This window comes from Pleurodeles waltl, unplaced genomic scaffold (assembly GCF_031143425.1).
Source record: "Pleurodeles waltl isolate 20211129_DDA unplaced genomic scaffold, aPleWal1.hap1.20221129 scaffold_68, whole genome shotgun sequence".
NCBI classification, from domain to species: domain Eukaryota; kingdom Metazoa; phylum Chordata; class Amphibia; order Caudata; family Salamandridae; genus Pleurodeles; species Pleurodeles waltl.
The window spans coordinates 2998879-3024203 of NW_027150389.1; the positions used below are offsets into that span (position 1 = coordinate 2998879).

Sequence of the window (25325 nt, forward strand, 5' to 3'; positions counted from 1 at the left end):
CGCTGATCCTGCTGCCTTCTCGACTGTTTTCCTGGTGGTGCATGCTGTGGGGGTAGTCTGCCTCCTCTCTGCACTAGAAGCTCCGAAGAAATCTCCCGTGGGTCGACGGAATCTTCCCCCTGCAACCGCAGGCACCAAAAAGCTGCATTACCGGTCCCTTGGGTCTCCTCTCAGCACGACGAGCGAGGTCCCTCGAATCCAGCAACTTTGTCCAAGTGACCCCCACAGTCCAGTGACTCTTCAGTCCAAGTTTGGTGGAGGTAAGTCCTTGCCTCACCTCGCTAGACTGCATTGCTGGGAACCGTGACTTTTGCAGCTACTCCGGTCCCTGTGCACTTCCGGCGGAAATCCTTTGTGCACAGCCAAGCCTGGGTCCACGGCACTCTAACCTGCATTGCACGACTTTCTAAGTTGGTCTCCGGCGACGGGGGACTCCTTTGTGTAACTTCGGGTGAGCACCGTTTTACGCATCCTCGTAGTGCCTGTTTCTGGCACTTCTCCGGGTGCTACCTGCTGCTAAGAGGGCTCCTTGTCTTGCTCGACGTCCCCTGGTCCCTCCTGTGCCACAGCAGCATCCAAAAACACTAACCGCACGATTTGCAGCTAGCAAGGCTTGTTGGCGTTCTTTCGGCGGGAAAACACTTCTGTACGACTCTCCACGGCGAGAGGGATCCGTCCACCAAAGGGGAAGTCTCTAGCCCTTTTCGTTCCTGCAGAAACCTCAGCTTCTTCTGTCCAGTAGAAGCTTCTTTGCACCCACAGCTGGCATTTCCTGGGCATATGCCCATCTCCGACTTGCTTGGGACTTTTGGACTTGGTCCCCTTGTTCCACAGGTACCCTAGATTGGAAATCCACCGTTGCTGCATTGTTGGTTTGTGTCTTTCCTGCATTATTCCTCTATCACGACTTCTTTGTCTTTTGGGGAACTTTAGTGCACTTTGCACTCACTTTTCAGGGTCTTGGGGTAGGCTATTTTTCTAACCCTTACTATTTTCTAATAGTCCCAGCGACCCTCTACAAGGTCACATAGGTTTGGGGTCCATTCGTTGTTCGCATTCCACTTTTGGAGTATATGGTTTGTGTTGCCCCTATCCCTATGTGTCCCCATTGCATCCTATTGTAACTATACATTGTTTGCACTGTTTTCTAAGACTATACTGCATATTTTTGGTATTGTGTACATATATCTTGTGTATATTTCCTATCCTCTCACTGAGGGTACACTCTGAGATACTTTGGCATATTGTCACAAAAATAAAGTACCTTTATTTTTAGTATAACTGTGTATTGTGTTTTCTTATGATATTGTGCAAGTGACACTTGTGGTACTGTAGGAGCTTCACTCGTCTCCTAGTTCAGCCTAAGCTGCTCTGCTAAGCTACCATTATCTATCAGCCTATGCTGCTAGACACCCTATACACTAATAAGGGATAACTGGGCCTGGTGCAAGGTGCGAGTACCCCTTGGTACTCACTACAAGCCAGTCCAGCCTCCTACAATCACCACATCTAAACATATTCACTTTCCTTCGTCAATCTCCAAGGATACGGCATTCAACAGACAACAGAGTTAGTAAAATTTCATTTATTCGACATGCGAAGGAACCCGTTTCAGCATTGCTGCCTTTGTCAACCTGGCGGCCGCCATCTTGAAGCCAGTATTTATATCACTGTTATAAAAAATATATATATATATATATATATATATATATATATATATATATATATATATATATATATGTGTGTGTGTTGGGTATGGGATTTTGGGTGGTAAGTGCATTTTTAGGGTTTAGGGTGGGTAGGAGATTTATGGTGATAAAGGCATTTTATGGTTTAGGGTGGGTATGGGTTTTTAGCTGGTAAGGGTGTTTTTATGGTATGGGTGGTTATGGGCTTTTGGGTGGTAAGGGGTGTTCAGGTTATAGGGTGGGTATGGGTTTTGGGGTGGTAAGGGCATTTTTAGGGTATAGGGTGGATATGAGTTTTGGGTGGTGAGGGGTTTTAGGGTTTAAAGTGGATATGGGTTTTTGGTTGGTAAGAGATGCTTAGGGTAAGTATGGGTTTTTAGGTGGAAAGAGCGTTTATAGGCTTTAGGGTGGGGATGGATTTTTGGATGGTAAGGGGTTTTAGGGTTTATGGTGGGTATGGGATTTAGGGTGGTAAGAGATTTTTAGGTTTTAGGGTGGGTAGGGATTTTTGGATGGTAAAGCCATTTTACGGTTTTAAAGTGGGTATGGGTTTTTGGGTGCAAAGGGCATTTTTAGGTTTTAACATATTTATGGATATTTGGTAGCATGGGGTTTTAGGGTTTAGGATAGGTATGGGATTTAGGGTGGGAAGGGTTTTTCAGGGTTTAGAGTGGGTATTGGATTTAGGGTGGTAAGGTTATTTTTAGGGTTTAGGGTGGGTTAGGTTTTTTGGGTGGTAAGGGTGTTTTAAGGTGCTAGTTTGGATATGGATTTTGGGGTGGTAAGAGCATTTTTAAGTTTTAAGGTGGGTATCCGTTTCTGGGTGGTAAGGGTTTTTTAAAGTTTAGGGTAAGTATGGAATTTAGGGAGGTACAGGGTTTTTAGGATGGGTTTAGCATTTGGGGTCACAGGGGTATTTTTTGGGTGTATGTTTAGTGTTTTTGGGTGGACATGGGTTTTCGTGTGGTAAGGAGTTTTTAGTTTTTAGGGTGGGTATGGGTTTATGGGTGAGAAGGGCATTTTTATGGTATGGGTAGGTATGGGTTTTTGGGTGGTAAGGGGTGTTCAGGGTATAGGGTGGGTATGGGATTCTGGGTGGTAAAGGTATTTTTAGGGTATAAGATGGGTATCGGTATTGGGGTGCTGAGTGGTGGCTAGGGTGGGTATGGGTTTTTAGATGGTAAGCAATCTTTAGGGTAGGTTTGGGTATTTGGGAGAAGGGCATTTTTAGGTTTTAGGGTGGGTATGGGTTTTTAGGTGGTAAGGGGTTTTTAGGGATTAGGGTAGGTATGGGTTTCTCGGTGGTAGGGGTTTTAGCTTTTAGGGTGGGTATGGGTTTTTGGGTGATAAGGGCATGTTTATGGTATGGGTTTTTGGGTTGTAGGGGGTGTTTAGGGTTTAGGGCGGAGGATGGGTTTATGGGTGGTAAGGGTTTTTTGTGATATATATATATATATATATATATAAATATATATATATATATATATATATAGGATATGATTTTTTGGGTGGTAATGGCATTTTTAGGTTTTAGGTTGTATATGGGTTTTTGAGTGATAAGGGCATTTTTAGGGTTTAGGGTGGGTATGGTTTTTTTTGGGTGGTAAAGGGTTTTTATGTTTTCGGATGGTTATGGGTTTTTAGGAGGGCATTTTTAGGGTTGAGCCTGTGAGTGCATGCGCCAGTGCATACACCTGGCATGAGAGACACTGTTGTGTTCAGTAGAGGGCTTGGAGCCCGTCTGTCGTTCACCATTTGTTGGTTTGTGTGGCACTCTTCTTTATCGCCTTGTAATTCGTCAAGGCGTGTCTGGCACCATATCAGTTCCTCTGTGTGGAGCAGGGATAAAGCACTAATTGATTTCAACTTAATTAGTGCCCTACCGCTGCTCCTGAGGTGATCGAGGTACTATTTTGTTCTAGCTTCCAGTGCCCTGCAAACAAAAGGCTTGTGATGGCAAAAATGTGTCCTGCAGGACAAACAAAATTGCATAGTTTTATTTTTCAAAGCTCACTTTATTTTGTTTTGTTAAGTCATCTTTCTGTTTCCACTTGTGACTTTTTTTTTTCTTTTTGCTCATGGGCTCTGTTGTCAAAAGATGACAATTAACTTGTTTGAAATATGCAAGACCAATTGTTATGATATGGGTGGATATGGGATTTTGGGTGGTAGGGGTTTTTTAGGGTATAGGGTGGGTGTGGGATTTTGGGTAGTAAGGGCATTTTTAGGGTATAGGGTGGGTATGGGTATTTAGGTGGTAAGGGGTGTTTAGGGTGGGCATGGGTTTTTGGATGGTAAGGGATGTTTAGGGTAGGTAAGGGTTTTTAGGTGGAAAGGGCATTTTTAGGTTTCAAGGTGGGTATGGGTTTATTGGTGGTAAGGGGTGTTTAGGGTTTAGAATGGGTATGGGATTGAGGGTGGTAAGAGTTTCTTAGGGTTAAGGGTGGGTAGGGGGTTTTGAGTGGTAATGGTATTTTTACATTTTATGGTGGGTATGGGTTTTTGGGTGGTAAGGGCACTTTTAGGTTTAAGAATTGGTATGGATTTTTGAGTGGGAAGGGGTTTAGTATGCGATTTAGAGTGCTGGGGGATTTTAGGGTTTAGAGTGGGTATGGGATTTTGGGTTGTAATGGTGTTTTTAGGTTTTAGGGTGGGTATGAGTTTTTGAGTGGTAAGGGCATGTTCAGGTTTTAGGGGATTTATGGATTTGTGGTGGTAAGGGTTTTTTACAGTTTAGGGTGGCTATGGGATTTAGAGTGGTAAGGGGTTTTCAGTGTTTAGAGTGGGTACATGATTTAGGGTGGTAGGGTATTATATGGTTTAGGGTGGGTATGTGTTTTTGGGTGGTAAGGGTGTTTTAAGGTTTTTGGGTGAGTATGGGTTTTTGGATGGTAAGGGCATTTTTAAGTTTTAGGGTAGGTATGGGTTTTTAGGTGGTAATGGCTTTTTAGAGTTAAGGGTAAGTATGGGGGTTTAGGGAGGTAAGGTTTTTTTAGGATTTAGGGTGGGTTTGGGATTTAGGATAGTAAGAGTATTTTTATGGTACATGGTGAGAAGGGTTTTGGGGTGGCAAGGTCATTATATATATTTTAACTACTGGCAATCACCAGTAGGTAGTTATAGTTGGGACCATGCTTATGTTTGACGAATCTTCAAAAAAAAATTCACAAACATTTATAGTGCGTACCTTGTAGTACTTGCACCTTGTGCCAGGTCCAGTTATCCCTAATTAGTAGATTAGAGGTGTTCTAGCAGTTTAGGTTGATAGAGGTGGCTATAGCAGAGCAGCTTAGGCTGAACTAGGAGACATGCAAAGCTCCTACTATACCACATATATCATATAGCACAAAATCATAAGAAAACACAATACTCAGAGTTACTAAAAATAAAGGTACTTTATGTTAGTGACAATACGCCAAACGTATCTCAGAGGATATACTCCCTTAGGAGGTAAGTGATATACACAAATTATATGCACACAAACCAAAAAGCAGGTAAGTAACAGTTAGAAAAGTAGTGCAACCACTGTAGAACACAATAGAATGCAATAGGAGACAATAGGCCTAGGGGCAACACCAACCATATACTCCAAAAGTGGAATGCGAACCACGAATGGACCCCAGGCCTAGTGTAGTGTATAGAGGGTCGCTGGGAGTGTAAGAGAACACTAAGGGTGTCCAAGATACCCCACCCTAAGACCCTGAAAAGTAGGAGTAAAGTTACCCCACTACCCCAGAAAGACAGTAAAGTCGAGATAGGAGATTCTGCAAGGACAACAACTGACTGCAAAACACTGAAGAGGGATTCCTGGACCTGTAAAGAAAGGAGACCAAGTCCAAGAGTCACGCAAGTGTCCAGGGGGGCAGGAGCCCATTAAACCCTGGATGAAGGTGCAAAAGTGCTGCCTCTGGGTGGAAGAAGCCGAAGATTCTGCAACAACGGAAGGGGCCAGGAACTTCTCCTTTGGTCAGAAGATGTTGCACGGCGTGCTGGAGGATGCAGAGTTGTTTCCAGGCAGAAAAAACGCAAACAATCCTTGCTAGCTGCAAGAGTTGCGGTTGAGGATTTTGGGTGCTGCTGAGGCCCTGGAAGGACCAGGAGGTCGCCCCTTGGAGGAGGAGACAGAGGGGGCGCTCAGCAACTCAGAAAGCCCCGCAAAAGCAGGCAGCACCCGCAGAAACACCTGAACAGGCACTTAGAAGATCTGAGGACAGCAGTCGACTCAGAGTCACAAAGGAGGGTCCCAAGACGTCCAAATCAACGAGATGGGCAATGCAGGACGGAGTGCTGGTGACCTGGACTAGGCTGTGCACGAAGGAAGTCTTGCAAAAGTGCACAGAAGCCCGAACATCTGCAGTTCATGCAGTACTCAGGATTACTGTCTGGCGTGGGGAGGCAAGGACTTACCTCCACCAAATTTGAACAGAAGGGCCACTGGACTGTCGAAGACACTTGGACCCAGCTCCTGTGTTCCAGGGACCACGCTCGTGAGGATGAGAGTGGACCCAGAGGTGATGCAGACGTTTGGTGCTTGTGTTGGCAGGGGGAAGATTCCGTCAACCCACGGGAGATTTCTTCTTGGCTTCCAGTGCAGGGTGAAGGCAGACAGCCCTCAGAGCATGCACCACCAGGAAACAGTTGAGAAAGCTGGCAGGATGAGGCGCTACAATGTTGCTGGAAGTTGTCTTGCTACTTTATTGCTGTTTTGCAGGAGTCCTGGAGCAGTCAGCGGTCGATCCTTGGCAGAAGTCGAAGAGGGAAGTGCAGAGGAACTCTGGTGAGCTCTTGCATTCGTTATCTGAGGAATAGCCCAGAGGAGAGACCCTAAATAGCCAGAAAAGGAGGTTTGGCTACCAAGAGAGGTAAGCACCTATCAGGAGGGGTCTCTGATGTCACCTGCTGGCACTGGCCAATCAGAGCAGTCCAGTGTGCCCCCAACACCACTGAATCCAAGATGGCAGAGGTCTGGGACACACTGGAAGAGCTCTGGGCACCTCCCCTGGGAGGTACTGGTCAGGGGAGTGGTCACTCCCCTTTCCTTTGTCCAGTTTCGCGCCAGAGCAGGGATGGGGGATCCCTGAACCGGTGTAGACTGGCTTATGCAGAGATGGGCACCATCTGTGCCCATCAAAGCATTTCCAGAGGCTGGGGGAGGCTACTCCTCCCCAGCCCTTCACACCTATTTCCAAAGGGAGGGGGTGTAACACCCTCTCTCAGAGGAAATCCTTTGTTCTGCCTTCCTTGGATGCCCAGTTCCCAGGAGGGCATAATCCTGTCTGTGGGGTTGGCAGCACCAGCAGCTGCAGTGGAAACCCGGGAAAGGCAGTTTGGCAGTACCCGGGTTCTGTGCTAGAGACCCGGGGGATTATGGAATTGTCTCCCCAATACCAGAATGGTATTGGGGTGACAATTCCATGATTCCAGACATGTTACATGGCCATGTTCAGAGTTACCATTGTGACGCTACACATAGGTAGTGACCAATGCATAGTGCACGCGTGTAATGGTGTCCCCACACTCACAAAGTTCGGGGAATTTGCCCTGAACGATGTGGGAGCACCTTGGCTAGTGCCAGGGTGACCACACACTAAGGGCCAGATGTAGCAAAGGTTTTTACCCATTCTATGTTACATGGGAAAAAGTGTTCGTACATATGGCCCTAAGTAACTTGGCACCTAACCTTCACCAAGTGAGGGTTAGACATATAGGTGACTTATAACTTACTTATGTGCAGTGAAAAATGGCTGTGAAATAACGTGGACACTATTTCACTCAGGCTGCAGTGGCAGGCCTGTGTAAGAATTGTCAGAGCTGCCTTTAGGTGGCAAAATAAATGCTGCAGCCCATAGGGATCTCCTGGAACCCCAATACCCTGGGTACCTCATTACCATATACTAGGGAATTGTAAAGGTGTTCCAGTAAGCCAATGTAAATTGGTAAAATTGGTCACTAGCCTGTTAGTGACAATTTGGAAAGAAATGAGAGAGCATAACCACTGAGGTTCTGATTAGCAGAGCCTCAGTGAGACAGTTAGTCACTACACAGGTAACACATTCAGGCACACTTATGAGCACTGGTGCCCTGGTGAACAGGGTCCCAGTGACACATACAACTAAAACAACATATATACAGTGAAAAATGGGGGTAACATGCCAGGCAAGATGGTACTTTCCTACAGTGACACTATGCCAAAAGTATCTCAGAGGATACCCTCACTTAGGAGGTAAGTAATATACACAAATTGTATGTACACAAACCCAAAACAGGTAAGTAACAGTAAGAAAAGTAGTGCAAAAAATGTAGAATCACAATAGGATGCAATTAGTAGACATAGGCCTAGGGGCAACACAAACCATATGCTCCAAAAGTGGAATGCGAATCACGAATGGACTCCAGACCTATGGGAGATTGTAGAGGGTCGCTTGGACTGTGAGAAAACAGTAAGGGTGTCCAAAATACCCCACCCCAAGACCCTGAAAGTAGGAGCAAGGTTACCCTACTACCCCAGAAAGACAGAATAGTCGTGATAGGGGATTCTACAAGAACCACAAGCACCAGCAAAACACTGAAGATGGATTCCTGGTCCTGATGACCTGTAAAGGAAGGTGACCAAGTCCAATAGTCACGAAAGTGTCCAGGGGGGCAGGAGCCCAGGACACCCCAGATGAAGGTGCAAGAAGTCTGCCTCTGGGTGGAAGAAGCCAAAGATTACAACTACGCAAAAGGGAGGCAGCTTGGATATGCCGGTTACAAGCAGTAGAATTGGGACACAACACAGATCATGAATTCCATTACTTTTTATAATACTACGGGTTCATATGAGGCCCATTTGCAATTAGCACTTATTTAATATAATGTTTTTTTGTACAACAAATTAGTCTTTGCTTAAACTTCATGTATGACATGTATATGAGGTCTCAGCATAGGCATCCATAGAAAATTTATCATTCTTACTGACCAATTCTATATGATACCATCTGATTGTTGAATGGCATTTTTTTGGAAATCCCTTAAGTTCTTTTGATGTATTTTTTTACTGACCAATTCTATATGATACCATTTGATTGTTGAATGGCATGTCTTTGGAGATCCCTTAAGTCCTTTTGATGTATTTTTCTATGGCTATATCTTTAATAATTGTACGTATTTATTTTTTGTGCAACAAATTAGCCTTTGCTTAAACTTTATGTATGACATGTTTATCAGGTCTCAGCGTAGGCCTCCATAGAATATTTCTCATTCTTACTGACCAATTCTATATGATACCATTTGATTGTTGAATGGCATCTCTTCGGAGAGCCCTTAAGTTCTTTTGATGTATTTTTCCATGTGTAGGAGGCTGGACTGGCTTGTGGTGAGTACCAAGGGGTACTTGCACCTTGCACCAGACCCAGTTATCCCTTATTAGTGTATAGGGTGTGTAGCAGCTTAGGCTGATAGATAATGGTAGCTTAGCAGAGCAGCTTAGGCTGAACTAGGAGACGTGTGAAGCTACTACAGTACCACAAGTGTCACTTGCACAATATCATAAGAAAACACAATACACAGATATACTAAAAATAAAGGTACTTTATTTTTATGACAATATGCCAAAGTATCTTAGAGTGTACCCTCAGTGAGAGGATAGGAAATATACACAAGATATATGTACACAATACTAAAAATATGCAGTATAGTCTTAGAAAACAGTGCAAACAATGTATAGTTACAATAGGATGAAATGGGGACACATAGGGATAGGGGCAACACAAACCATTTACTCCAAAAGTGGAATGCGAATCACGAATGGACCCCAAACCTATGTGACCTTGTAGAGGGTCGCTGGGACTATTAGAAAATAGTGAGAGTTAGAAAATTAGCCCTCCCCAAGACCCTGAAAAGTGAGTGCAAAGTGCACTAAAGTTCCCCCAAAGACAAAGAAGTCGTGATAGAGGAATAATGCAGGAAAGACACAAACCAACAATGCAACAACTGTGGATTTCCAATCTAGGGTACCTGTGGAACAAGGGGACCAAGTCCAAAAGTCCCAAGCAAGTCGGAGATGGGCATATGCCCAGGAAATGCCAGCTGTGGGTGCAAAGAAGCTTCTACTGGACAGAAGAAGCTGCAGTTTCTGCAGGAACGAAAAGGGCTAGAGACTTCCTCTTTGGTGGACGGATCCCACTCGCCGTGCAGAGTAGTGCAGAAGTGTTTTCCCGCCGAAAGAACGCCAACAAGCCTTGCTAGCTGCAAATCGTGCGGTTAGCGTTTTTGGATGCTGCTGTGGCCCAGGAGGGACCAGGAGGTCGCAAATTGGACCAGGGGAGAGAGGGGATGTCGAGCAAGACAAGGAGCCCTCTCAAGAGCAGGTAGCACCCATAGAAGTGCCAGAAACAGGCACTACAAGGATGCATGAAACAGTGCTCACCCGAAGTTACACAAAGGAGTCCCACGTCGCCGGAGACCAACTTAGAAAGTCGTGCAATGCAGGTTAGAGTGCCGTGGACCCAGGCTTGGCTGTGCATGAAGGATTTCTGCCGGAAGTGCACAGGGGCCGGAGTAGCTCCAAAAGTCGCGGTTCCCAGCAATGCAGCCCAGCGAGGTGAGACAAGGACTTACCTCCACCAAACTTGGACTGAAGAGTCACTGGACTGTGGGGGTCACTTGGACAGAGTTGCTGGATTCGAGGGACCTCGCTCGTCGTTGTGATAGGAGACCCAAGGGACCGGTAATGCAGCTTTTTGGTGCCTGCGGTAGCAGGGGGAAGATTCCGTCGACCCACGGGAGATTTCTTCGGAGCTTCTAGTGCAGAGAGGAGGCAGACTACCCCCACAGCATGCACCACCAGGAAAACAGTCGAGAAGGCGGCAGGATCAGCGTTACAGAGTTGCAGTAGTCGTCTTAGCTACTATGTTGCAGTTTTGCAGGCTTCCAGCGCGGTCAGCAGTCGATTCCTTGGCAGAAGGTGAAGAGAGAGATGCAGAGGAACTCTGATGAGCTCTTGCATTCGTTATCTAAAGTTTCCCCAGAGACAGAGACCCTAAATAGCCAGAAAAGAGGGTTTGGCTACTTAGGAGAGAGGATAGGCTACTAACACCTGAAGGAGCCTATCAGAAGGAGTCTCTGACGTCACCTGGTGGCACTGGCCACTCAGAGCAGTCCAGTGTGCTGGCAGCACCTCTGTTTCCAAGATGGCAGAGGTCTGGAGCACACTGGAGGAGCTCTGGACACCTCCCAGGGGAGGTGCAGGTCATGGGAGTGGTCACTCCCCTTTCCTTTGTCCAGTTTCGCGCCAGAGCAGGGGCTAAGGGGTCCCTGAACCGGTGTAGACTGGCTTATGCAGAATTGGGCACATCTGTGCCCAAGAAAGCATTTCCAGAGGCTGGGGGAGGCTACTCCTCCCCTGCCTTCACACCATTTTCCAAAGGGAGAGGGTGTAACACCCTCTCTCAGAGGAAGTCCTTTGTTCTGCCATCCTGGGACAAGCCTGGCTTGACCCCAGGGGGGCAGAAACCTGTCTGAGGGGTTGGCAGCAGCAGCTGCAGTGAAACCCCAGGAAAGGCAGTTTGGCAGTACCAGGGTCTGTGCTACAGACCACTGGGATCATCGAATTGTGCCAACAATGCCAGGGTGGCATAGAGGGGGCAATTCCATGATCTTAGACATGTTACATGGCCATATTCAGAGTTACCATTGTGAAGCTACATATAGGTAGTGACCTATATGTAGTGCACGCGTGTAATGGTGTCCCCGCACTCACAAAGTTCAGGGAATTGACTCTGAACAATGTGGGGGCACCTTGGCTAGTGCCAGGGTGCCCTCACACTAAGTAACTTTGCACCTAACCTTTACCAGGTAAAGGTTAGACATATAGGTGACTTATAAGTTACTTAAGTGCAGTGAAAATGGCTGTGAAATAATGTGTGCATTATTTCACTCAGGCTGCAGTGGCAGGCCTGTGTAAGAATTGTCAGAGCTCCCTATGGGTGGCAAAAGAAATGCTGCAGCCCATAGGGATCTCCTGGAACCCCAATACCCTGGGTACCTCAGTACCATATACTAGGGAATTATAAGGGTGTTCCAGTAAGCCAATGTGAATTGGTAAAATTGGTCACTAGCCTGTTAGTGACAATTTAGAAAGAAATGAGAGAGCATAACCACTGAGGTTCTGGATAGCAGGGCCTCAGTGAGACAGTTAGTCACTACACAGGTAACACATTCAGGCACACTTATGAGCACTGGGGTCCTGACTAGCAGGGTCCCAGTGACACATACAACTAAAACAACATATATACAGTGAAAAATGGGGGTAACATGCCAGGCAAGATGGTACTTTCCTACACCATGGCTATAACTTTAAATTGTAATATGTATAACCTTCTGCTTGCCTGTGTACACGCTATTGACAATGTTTTTCCACACTTTTTTTTCACTCCTTTTCAACAAGAAAAATATTTCTTTCTTATGAACAATTTTGTGTTGTCACCCACTTTCATTGCTTGCTGTGACACATTTTTCCAATAACCTGCTCGTTGCATGGGGATACGCACCACCTTCTACTATAATACACCTCTACTTACTCTGGTTTCTTGTACTTATCCCTTTCCTTTTCTGTCTCACTTTCTATTTTTGCCCACTTTCCTTGTTCCTTTTTACCTTTCTTTCTGTCCATCAGACATCTGGGATTTTGATTTCCAATTTAATATATTTCTTGGAAGATACGGGGCTTCCCTTTGCGTGTTATACACTGCACACGCTTTTCCACCTTCCAAGATGGCCCATAAACTTAGTCTTCCTTTTTTCCTTAGAACATAGTGAATATATACGAACACGACGACTGCTAAATGCAGTCAGTCGTTTATTTTCACACATTCTTGCCGGATACGGCGGAAGCTCACGGGACTTGGAGTACTTGGAATACTCCCATGGCGCCAGCATTCGACGGAAATCTTCTTACTAGTCTCTGCACGTCGACGAGGACGTCACTGTCTCGCACGCGACGCCGTCTGACGTCATACAGGCAATAAGAGGTCCTCGACGACGTGCAGACGTCAGTACCAATCATTTTTTACGTGCATGAGAACAACCAGGCAATGCAATGAAAGAGCAAGGCAACATCCATTATATTGTAAAAATACACCACATTGTATGAATAACTGTAAATCTTTTTATGTACATATATATATATATATAAAACTCTCTCTTTTAAAATATATACACACACCAAGTATATACATAAAGATATATACACATATACATATATATATATATATAAATATATTATATATACATCTATTGCACCCTCAAAGACCAAGAGGAGCGCACTCAAGGATTACTTGGCAAGACCATAAAGGCAACGGGGAGGCGGGTGTAACCGTGAGGAATCCACAGGTAGCTAATGTATCCACCAGAAAAGTCGTTACCGAAGGTAAGTAACTCGTTCTTCTGATGGATACAACTACCTGTGGATTCCTCACCTCATGAATAGAGTCCCAAAGCAGTACCACGCCCGGCGGTGGGTGCCTAAATGGTCAAACCAAGAAATCCTGCAGCACTGACCGTGCAAAATGGCCGTCCCTTCTAACCTCAGAATCTAAACAGTAATGTTTTGCAAAAGTGTGAAGGGACGACCAAGTTGCGGCCTTGCAGATGTCGACCACAGGAACACCTCTGGCTAAGGCCGAAGTGGCCGACTTAGCTCTGGTGGAATGAGCTCTAATGCCCTCAGGAGGATCCTTCTTTGCCAAAGAGTAACATATTTTAATGCAAAGAACAACCCACCTGGATAGTGTTCTCTTGTGGACTGCCTTTCCTCTCCTCTTGCCCACGTATCCAATAAACAGCTGATCCTCCAGCCTGAAATCCCTTGTTCTATCGATAAAGAAGCTCAACGCTCTCTTTGGGTCCAGACGGTGCAGTCTTTCTTCCTCTTTGGAAGGATGAGGCGGAGGATAGAACGTGGACAAAGTAATTGCCTGAGCCAAATGGAAGGGTGAAACAACCTTCGGGAGGAAAGCAGCCTTGGTCCTCAACACCACCTTATCCCCATAAAAAGTTGTATAAGGGGGTTTTACTGATAAGGCCTGCAACTCACTCACTCTCCTTCCTGATGTTATAGCTATCAGGAAGACTGTTTTTAAAACCAAATACCTCAAGGGGCAAGAATGCATAGGTTCAAAAGGGGACCCCATAAGGAAAGTCAGGACTAAGGACAAATCCCATTGCGGCATAACGAATGGCTTTGGAGGATATTGATTTAGAAGACCTTTCAAGAATCTGATAACAATAGGGGATTTAAATAAAGATGGTTGGTCTGGAAGACATATGAAGGCTGACAAGGCCGATAAATAACCTTTAATGGTAGCCACTGCACAACCTTTCTGCGCCAGAGATAGAGCAAAAGACAAAACGTCCGATAGATGAGCATGTAAAGGATCAATCTGCCTCTCTCCACACCACGCAACAAATTTAGACCACCTATTAGCGTAGATAGATTTAGTGGAGTGTCGCCTGGCCGCTAATATAACATCCACTACCTCAGTACTTGGGAAGCTCACGCGCCTTTCCCCCCTTTTTTAAATCTTACCGCGTACACGACTAGTAGTCACTCTTTATTTTAACCGGCCCCTGACACTTCTTCGACTGCTCGCTCAAATAACTTTTGACATACTGCACAGGTAAGGGCAGCATATTGGCGTGTACCAGCACGGCTACATTTCTTTGAAGGGCGGTATTTTGCTTTTTATTAGCATTACTAGCTTTGGCACTTTTTGTCTTTATCCTCGAGGATGCCTCTCTCCCTCCTCAAGGTCATTTATAATGTTTGGTATGATCAACACTGGCAGATATTTACCTTCCCATTATTCTTGTCTTTTTCATGCGACCAGTGGTTCCTGTTCTTTATTATATATTAAGACAATCATTATTTCGGTTTTTCCACTAGGCTCACTATATGCCTTTGTGTATTTACACTTTGCAAAATTACTTTCGCAACATCTGGAATACTATCTTGGTATGTTTTTCGACTTATTTTTTCAAACTTTTATTATCTTTTGCACTTATGTGAGTCTTGACTCTTGGCGGAGGAATTCTTTGTTTGAACTTTCAACACCTCATGTGCACTTATTATTTTTTACGAGGAATCTGTTTCATCACGTTGTCTGCATGTGTTTTTCCCTTACCTATACTCAATTCACGTTGCACTTTTTGGATTCTCCTTGGTGCTTATCTCCTCTCCTTGACGGTTCCTTTGACCATGTACGATTTTATTTTTGATCTAGACTAACTTAATATTTAAAACTTCTTTGCATTGTACTTTTGATGTATCATCATAAAATGTTTTTGTTCAGTCACTAGTATGTAGAATAGCACTTTATATGTCAATATGGTGTTTTCTGGTGATATATTGATATTATTATATTATCCCTTCATTTTTTCATGGTTATATGTTCCTTTGCAGCCCTGAGGAAGCCCATCTGTATGGGGTGAAACGCGTTGGCTGCTTTTTCCTTATGAACCTCATGTTACAACAAGCTCTTTACGTCAATAAAATATCTTCAGAAGGCAACTGAGAGAAGTCTCGCTTTATTATCATTTCAACAGCATTGGACTCTTCCTGCTCACTGTGGTTGCTGGATGCTCTGGGGTGGTGCACCCCCTGAATGTTTTTGACTTTGGAGACGTATCTGCATGATTTTATCTTTGTTACCTCTTTTATGGATATTTTGGGGCATATTTATACTCTGTTTGCGCTGAATGAGCGTAAAGAATTTTGAGGCAAATTCAGCGCAAACCGTGCACCATATTTAAACTTTGACGCCCGCAGACGTCAAAATTCCTCAGTGTGCGTCATTTTTTGGATGCGGGAAACTGCCTTACGTTAATGACATGCAAGGTAGGCGTTCCCACCCAAAAAATTACTTTAAGGTCTGTGTGCCTTATTTATACTCCTGCGTCATTTTGACGCACAGGAGGGGGTGGGCCTTAAAAAATGGCGCACAGCCTGATGTGTGCCCTTTTTTAACACCTGGGGAGGTCAGGCGTTAAGGGACCTGTGGGCTCACTTCCATGGTCTCTGACAGTGGAAGGAGTCCAAAGGTGCCCTTCCCTGCCCCCAGGGACAGCACCTGCCAGCCTCGCCCACCCCTGGAGGACACCCGTGGATAGGGGGACCCATCCCAGGTAAGTACAGGTAAGTTGAGGTAAGTATTTTTTTAAAACATTTTAAATTGGCATGGGGGCCCCCCTCCATGCCACTGTGCCCAATGAAAGAAGTCCCCTGGGCATGGCCATAAGACAGTAGTCATTTCAATGGGAGCTGTGTGTCAAAAAATGGCGTAAGTCCGGTTTGAGACATGATTTTTGCCTCAAACCTGAGTTGCACCATTTTTTGACGCACAACCCCCATTTTCCCCTACGGCGGCGCTGCCTAGTTTGAGTCATTTTTTTTTAGTCTGACCAGTCCGGAGCGCCAGCTAACTTAATTCCTTAAATAAGGTGCCCGCATGGCGCGTAGGAATGGTGTTAGCCGGCGGTAAAAAATTTGACGCAAACCGGTGCTGGTTTGCGTCAAAAAGTATAAATATGGCCCACTGACCAAAGTATAAATATGGGCCTTTATATCCTAATACAGATATTCGATGATGACAAATAACTTAGCCTAACATTTGAATGTATAAAGACATGGTCAATGCGAAGGGTACCTGGGAGCTAAGTGACAGGTGTGCACTGACCCTTAAATGCAAACTGGGCTTGCCTCACCCCTGTTGGATGCTTGCCTTTCAATCAAAACTATCTTCCAGGGTTCTTCCTAGTTTCTTACTTTGAAAGCAGATATATTAGTAAGTGGCGGTTTTGATGATGCAGATGTTAAATGCTCCTTGTGTGACTATTGTAAGCACTGCCTTTTGTAAGTAACACAACTGCTTTACGCACATGCGGATTGTGTAGCATTTCACTTATAATGTGAAAATATAACATGAGATTTTTTTTTCCTGTGGTGGTCATGCCTCATTGCTTTCTGTGCCCACCTGTGCTACTCTGTACTTGTAAAAGGCATTTCAGTGTTATTGGTTGTGCTTTCATGCTGTTGGTTGGCAGCTTTATAAAACTCATTTCACTCTTTCCTGGTCCAACTCTATCAGCACCTATCAGGAAGTTGCTACCTACATGCACATTTTTTAAAAGCAACTTGTCATATAATGATGAGCTACATTTTGTCATATCACACCAGTCATATTGCGGGCACTCTGTGTGAATCCAGAAACAAGCATCTTGGGACCGGTTTCAGGACTTCACCGTTCATTAGCCAGGCTAGCTTGAAACAAACGATGGATGGAATGTGGAACCAATCAAACATTCACCCCCAGTCACAGATCTGGGTTTAATCCATCAATTCTTTTGGTTTCCATGCCACCACCCTAGTTTGAACACAGCCATATGCAAATCAGTCTTGACCCTGTTCCTCATGGGAACAGTCCAGCCCGAACTGCTATGCCAGGTCCTCCCTGGACCGGAAACAATGATCCTGGGACCGTTTTTTGTTTTTAGGCACTATATTTTGACATTAAAATATCTGCTGGTAATTTGTCATTAATGTATTTGCTATATGTCTAAGAGCACTTTGTAAATCACATCACTTTTAGAGCTAAAACACTTTTGTTTTTAATTAGCAGTTATTATTACACTACTAGAATTAACCTATCCACTTAGAACAGGAGTGTGAAAGCCAGACCTATGAGCTATACTATGATGGTTGAATTTGTTTCTGGTATTCGATTAGATCAGATTCTATTCACTATCTGTGTTAGAATTGTGTTCTTGTGATCTGACCAGTAAGTCCTTTGGTGACTATGACTATGTCTGTAGAGCTGATGAAATCAGGGCCTCCAGAATTCAAAGCGCTGTGGAACTATGATTTGTTGGATAGTTTCTAAGCACTGATAACAATATTTAACAAAGTTTGGATGAATGTCCAAAGTCCACTCTGAAATGCAGTCTCTGGCTGCTGAACCTATCTCTCTGAGAGCGAATAAATGAAGGAGACGAGTCAGGACTGCAATGCTCTTTCTACTTTATTGGTGAATTGACACAGGGGACAGCAGAATCACGAGAAGCTCCTAGAGAATAATTTATTGAGTAAAAGAAAAAGAAGATGATCCCTTGCGTAGAAATTTGGAAAGTAAGTGTTTCCAGTAATCAGCGTAGTAGAAGAATTCATCAAATGACCTCAGGGTCCGGGCTGCCCTGCAGAAAGAGAAAAACAGACAATGCTGAATAACTTACTCCTGGATAATGTAAACGCTGACCCTCTAAGCAGACCACTGTAAAACTAACTGGTGTTGTGTTAGCAGACGTCTTTGGCAATGGTGCGGACACTGCACATCCATAGGGGCTGAATGGCCAAGCCGCCTCACCTTTTGCCGCTCTAGAAGGGTGTCTCTCAGGCTGAGCAAAGGTCAGCCTGACAGACACTCTTCATTTTCAGGCCAGACAGCCAGGAGCTAGACATGCACTAAATTCACAGACTCCTGGCTGCTTGAGCTGAACTTTTCTGGGCTGAGATGCTCATAGCTGTTGTGGGTGTGATCTCCTCAGAAAGGTCCTCGAGGCTCTCCCCAGAGGTACCAAAGGGTAGCGTTACTCATTGCCTCTGACCTGGGCGCTTCAGTTTAAAGCCCTAAAGCGTCCAGGGTGAGTGTCAACGAATGACATCTCATCACAGACTGGGGTGGGGTCAACAGTCTCACTATGATGAGGTTGAGACTTCTGCCTTCCCTTATTGGCTGACTTAAGGTTAATCAATGATGGAAGGCCTCAGTCCCAAACCCCCTGATACATCAGAAGAAGAGATGCAATTAAGTGTTTTTTTCTTTTTTAAATTAATATTTGGTGTGTGCATGCATGTATGTTTGAATATTTGGTAATGAGTGTTGCCAATGGATATGTGTATCTGTGCGAATGAATGGGTGTGAGTGACTGTGTATGTGTGCATGTGTGTGAATGAATGGGTGTGAGTGACTCTGTATGTGTGCCTGTATGTCCCATCCGCCTCCCTCCCTCCTAAATTTACTGACCTCCACTGGCATGGTGCGCCATCATAAGCTGACATTGATTTGTGCCCGCATCAAGTCCTTGCATTATACAGGGAATGATAGTTCAGAAAGACATTTAGTGGAATATCTCAGGGAATTTGTCCAGATTTTGGAGTTGGTTTGTTACCAGGTTTCTTAATAATTTGTAATTGATCGGTACCTTGTAGTGGTGCATGCTGCCTCAGGGCACTAATAAGAGATTGCCCCTTTAGCTCACTCTCCCGTCTGGTGATTACCATCCTGTAAATTAGTTTACTTGGTGTCGATTGCACTTATTAAACTGATCACTGAGTGAGTTTGGCTCAGTTTGACGTGGGGAAAGGACATGATTGCGCTGTATTACATGAATACGGTGCATTCCTGCCCTTTGGTATTGGCATAGGGCAGCTCCGCAAGAAGAATCGCAGCAATGCTCTACTCCAATTCCCCACAACTAGGCCCCTTGGAACCTCACAGTGGTTGGGGCCGGACATTCCAGATTGCAAATCCACTCCAGTGTTGCCAGTGGAAGCTGAGAGTCCGGTCACATGGCCAGCTATGTATGTATATACAGTATATGATAGCACAGATGAGACGCAGAGAGCTACGGTATGGGTGGCCCCCTGTGCATACTGTCCTCCACCTCGTCCTGATATCCTTCCACTGCTTATTCCTTTCTCCGTTCGGTAAAGAAGCCATTGTTGTTAGGTTGGTCTTTATCTGGTTTGGATTATTAATTGGGGTGGGGGGGTGGGGGTCTTTTGGATTATTAATTGGGGTGGTTATGAGTCTACAACAAGGAATAAGGCCACAAACGTATTAAGGTAAAATACACTTTCAGTGATTGAAACCTGGCCTCAGCCCCCCGGCACCTAGGGTGTTAAACAGTAACAAAACATTTACAAAGTCAAAACACTACAGAATAAAAATCCCACAACCGATTTAGAAATAGAGAAAACATAAGGGGTATAACTTCACCAAAACTTCAGGCATCCATTAAAATGAACAAGACACATGACTTTTTTCAAGATTTAAGGCAAAAAGTCCCAAGTAAATGTAAAGAAAATGACCAATCAGAGCTCATTGTTCCTGGGTGACTGGGTCCTAGGCTTGATTTCAATCCGGCTGTGTTGGAATGTGAGTCAGATACACCAAGCAGGTTCATCCTCGTCAAAGATATTGTTCTGACAATCTCTGAAATGATAGTCAAAGTCCTCCAGTGCAAATGTCTTCTCGAAGCTGGATAGCTGCTGTACGAGGTCCCCGTGAAGCCACTGATTTTGACGAGAAAGCTTAGAGCTGGAAAAATTCAAATTTCACGGCCGACAAAGTCATCATGTTGAGTTGATTCTTTTGATACTTTTGCTGAGGCAAGACTTCTACCATCAGACTTAGGGCCTGATTTGAATTTTGGTGGACAGGTACCCAGTCCCAAATGTGATGAATATTCCATCTGCCTTATCACAAGTGCACTATATACTAATGTGTGATGGAGTACCAGCCCACCAAACCATAAACCGGCCCTTAACCTTTTCCGCAGTGTTCAAAATCCTCCAGTTGGGCAAGTCAGCAAATGTAGCCGATGAAGTTGTATTGAACAGCTGTGAGGTCCCTTCAATTCTCTGGAGGTCTTGGAAGTCCCAACATTTCAAAGTTTCTACAGAAGACATCAGTTAAGGGGTAGGCCTTACTCCAGAAGAGGCCACAAACATGCTCTAGTCAAGATAAGTTACTGCTGGTCAGCTGGGTTTCAATAAAAAGGCCTCTTGCAGTTTCTTGTATCTCTGTAGCCACACTGGATGGCAGCTGACAGACCCTCGGAACCCAGCTCTTAGTCGTAGGTACAAACAGGAGTAGTCCCACCCGTTCTGCTTTCCACATTTGTCCCAAATAGTAAGTGCAGTCCTCTTCTGTTCTTATGCAGGTCCGGAGAGTATTCTGATAAGCCGTGTGTAAGACGCCAGCTTTGTAGGGTTCACCAGGAAGTGGATGGGGGTGACTACTGAATAGTCCTAACCAGTGAGGGAGGAGTGTCCATGAGCGAGCCATCCTACTTTTACAGCACATTCTGTATGTCTTACTGCACACTATCCACAGTGCAGTATTCTGAGGCAATTCCAACACAGCAGAATGTTTCTGTGCCTGAATGGAGCATGTGTACCAGCTAGGAGTGTGTTTAGGGAAATTAGCTTCCCCCTCCTTTTCGGGTACATCAAACTGGTTTTAGGAGCAACTTCCCCTCCAAATCATCAGCCAACGAAAGGAGTGAAGGGGTTGTTTCATGGAAGATGGACATAATTCATTGCCTCCAGGTTCCGGACAAAGCGGACCCAGATTATGGCTCCTGTCCCTTTGCCCCCTTGTCTGTGGCCTTTCCGGGGCGTCTGTTTCCACCTGTGCAAATTTAAGAAGTGTACAGAACCAGCACTGTTTCTCAGGGGAGATGCTTTCCAGGACATGGTAATTAAAGGTTTAAACAGTACAAATGCTGGATCAACAAATCCTGTGGCACTCGTAAGTCTCCTAAGTAAGTAGGACTCAAGTCTATGTGTCAAACAGTGTGGATGTTATTGCTATGATGTCTGTCCAGGCAGCCTTCAGCACCAGGCAATCCCACACCACATGGAAAGACCCCACTTCCAGTGTACCACATCTTGAGTATGGTGATGAAGCAGTTGGAAAATATATGTGCTATTTGCCAGGGCATAAGGTAAGTCTGGTGGAAGCAGTTAAATTGTGTGTAGCGAATGCATGGCTTTCATGAAACATATTGGACTGTTTGCCTGAGAGTGGCACATTAGGATGGCAGGACCAATGCTCTCATGGACCAGTTTCTGGCCGGGAATTGTAAAATAGTAAAGCAGTGTAGAAGGCTGTGACAAGGTGGCGTACATCACCGTAAGTAAGGGCCATGTGTAGGAGTGGCGAGGATGGTTCTCTTTGTGCATTGTTCCATCCACCCCTCCCCCAGTGTGCTGTAACTTCCCTGTGTACCACATGGTATATGAAGAAGTGGCTAGCACGGATATTGTAAAGGACCTAGGAAGAGAGTAAGAAGCCATCCTCGTAAAGGTCCCAAAGACGTAACAATCCAGCATGGCCCAAAATTGTTAAACAACTTTCTGGTTGCCACTCAAAGTTAACAGATATTGTTTGCTCCATTTTGACCCGCACCACTGGGTAGTCATATAGGGCACAAAGCCATCTCAAATACCCATGATCAAACTGCATGGCCTTGAGGGCAGCACATAGGTATCCCCAACGCAGGGTATCAAAGGGCCTTCTCAATATTGAGTGGGACTCCAGGTCCAGCGTGGCTATCCTTCATTAGGCTGAGGAGGCAGCGAATATTGAGGAAGGTGCTAAAGCCCGGGATAAACCCACTCTTCTCAATGTGTATGAGGTGTGTGTGATAATAGGTAACAAATCGTTTGAGGAAGCCGTGCCTAGTACTATGTAGTCAAGATTCAAAATTGACAGGGACAGTAGGACCTCATGCCTAGACTGGTAGACAGTAAGGGCTTCTCTCAGGCTATCTGGCAGAGTACCCCTGTCTCATGCCTCTTTATAGACCTCTAGGAGTCAGGCAACCAGGGTGGGGGAGAAGGTAGCAAAGTACTCAATGGAGAACCCAACCGTTCCTGGGGTCTTAGCAGGGGAAATTTGTGAAATAGGTAATAAAATCTCTTCAATTTGCAGGGGCATCAAGTTCTGGGCACTGGAGTGGGTCTAACCATGATGGGGAAGATTATAGAAGAAGGCACCTAAAGTGTCTGTAGATGGGGTGAAGGGCTCTGAATACAGTGTCCGGTAGTCCCTCTTTCTTGGCATGGTTACCCCAGTTTCTGCCTGATGTCAGTGTGCTTGACAGTGTCTCCTGGAATCCTGCTAAGCAGGACCCCAGTAAATATGCTATCTCCTTCTAAATGTGGTTCCTTCTAGCAGAAATCCTGCTGTGGTCATATTATGGCAGATGGCTGGTAGCCGCAGCGACGATCTTTTGGCGGCCATCGCCGTGGCAGTAGGCAGTTTTTACCACCATTGTTGTAATGAGAGCCTATATTCTTAACGCAGGGCATGGGAGATAGCGCTTATGTTATATGAGCGATTTCCGCAGTAATGGTACTAGCGGGAATGATAGACTCAATATAAAAGTGATTTCCCAGATGGTAGCATTCCTTTCAGAATAATGGAACGTAAATCGGGGATAGCATTGAATATACAGGCATTATGGACGATCAAGATGGCGCTGAAGGAAAGAGCCAAATTGGTTGATAGAGAGAGAAGATCGTTAGTCATCTATCTATGTTATTGCGAGGAGACGTATTTAGAGATGAGTCGAGAACGGATGAATCAACAAACACAAGAAAGCATACTCGCAACGTGATATACGGACAAGATTATTCTGGTGAGTGTCGGGAGTAATCTGTAACGGTTTGGTAAATAATCCTAACGTAGACAGGGACGCTGATTTCAAATAGGATATATTGGTGAATGGCGGGAGTAATCGGCAAGAGTTGAAGTACTTGCTCCACATTTGAAGATATATAACAATGTGATTGAGGGAGTGAAGTTCCCGGTAGAGAATGGGGACTTAATAAATAGTGAAGTATATATAAAAAAATAACAGTTCAGACCACAGCAAAGCACACATATTTAAACACGCGAATAAGAAGTCTGATGTAAGAAGTCCATTAGTGAATAGTACAGTAATCTTCTTTGTGTTCTAGTAAAGGATTTATTTGGATCAACAAATACTTCAGAAAGTTGGATCAATCATAGGCAATATATAGTGATAGCATTTGGAATATATATGTATTCATACACAGCCAACACGTGTTTCGTAACACAGTGACTTTTTCAAGGCTGTAAGAGATATAGCATACATAAGTACATTACAGTATTAGCACATAGAGATAGACATAAAGAGAATGGTATACAAAAACTCAGCCATGACAGAGGTGAATAGACATGTAGTAGTGGAATGGTGTACAGAAGAAAAATGTGAAATATAGCGTCTGTAGAGAGCAGTAGGCAAGGTAAAAGATTGAGATACCTCAGGAACCATGTTCGACTAGATATGTGATGTGAAACAACTGTAACGGGAACAGAGAGAAAAAAAACAACTAAGATGGAAATCTTGGTAGATACTGCTTGTCGTAAGGTTCGTAGAGTAGACAGTTGCTAGTATAAATACCTGTATCCAAGTTAGGTGAGCTAAGAAGTTTGAAGTACCGGTAATTCAGAACGATTGTAACCAAGGGAATGTATCATCCGCGTATAATAGAGAGAGTCATCAAAGAAACAGAAATTATGGGACCATGGTAAGTTCTATATTCAGAAAAAGGACGCACGATCAGTACTGGGAAAACTTGTGAAGTAACAAGAATAACAAGGCGTAAGGTTAGGAGTAGCACATGATATGGGTTTAACTGACTGTGTATTATCTTCAGTTGGATCTTATGTGATCTAGATTCAATGAAACTTAAAAGAACTAAGTTTGTAAAAAAAGGGGGAACCATAGGTTATCAAAGTAAGCAAATTAGTGTTTCCGAATTAGAGATTGTGAGTACTGTTTCGCGGGACGCGCTGGAACTTTCCTGAGGCAGAGGAGGAGGTGGGCAGCAGCTGTGTGCTGCATTCAATCAGGGCAGGAGCCCTTTAAATTCACGTAAGCGCTCCCGCTCCGCGGGACGCGCGCGGGCGGCGCCCGGGCCAAGCCCGGGCCAAGGGCGGGCCCGTCCTTGCCCGTCATTGCCAGGAAGAGGCAGGGCAGGGCCACCCCCCTGACATTTACCTTAAACTGTGGTCCCAGATAACCACTTTCCATTGGACTGCCCGAAGGACAAACTCAAGCCTATTCACACTGTGGTGGGGTAGCTTTCCCCCAAAGCTCTAGGCCTCTACCTAGTCAGTGGTCAATTTCCAATATTAACCTGCCTTTGCTCGCCCCGCTGTGATTTTACTTGATTCTCCCACTAAATTCAAGGCCCCTGGTTCTTAGCAAAATGGGTCGACGACGCGGGGGGGTTGGACGGGAAATTGCACTCTAACCAAACCCTGGACGGCTTTTTACAAAAGGCCGTTGGGGAACTTGAAAGAGAAATAGAACTAGTGCAACGTCGTCTTGCTGCCCCTCCTTCTGCATCCATTAGCTCAGCCCATGATAGCCCAGTCTCACAGCCCCACCCGCGACTAGAGCTCCAGTCTGTCCCGATTATCCATTCCCCTTCTCCGTCCAAAATTCCTCAAGAGATCCAAGATGATACTCCAATTGCACCTGCCATTTGTGCCGCACCAACTTCATTGGTCCAGTGTCCCCCAATAGAAGGTCCCCTTACTTTAACTGAATCTAATACCAAAGGGAAAAGGAAGCGTAGGGAACCTGTCCTCAAAAATAAACGATCTAGAACCTCGAGCCCCTCTAATCTGGCCCAATCTTCTATTAATGAAATGGCATCAATCTCCTTACACAATACCAATAACTCCCATGCAAACGAGTTTATTAGGGATCTCATAAGAGATGAGCTCTCTAAACTACTTCTTCCTATCTCCAACCGTCTTCAAATAATTGAGGACAAACTTG

At 44.9% G+C, this 25325-nt stretch overlaps 1 long non-coding RNA gene across 1 annotated transcript in view; it reads right to left on the minus strand.

The window, feature by feature from the left end:
• Window positions 1-17722: 17722 nt before the first annotated feature.
• Window positions 17723-25325, minus strand: part of LOC138279159 (uncharacterized) — a 331260-nt gene continuing 323657 nt past the window's right edge. Inside the window, exon 5 of the long non-coding RNA XR_011200870.1 lies at window positions 17723-17912. This is a non-coding gene — a long non-coding RNA (uncharacterized lncRNA). The remainder of the gene's footprint in view (window positions 17913-25325) is intronic.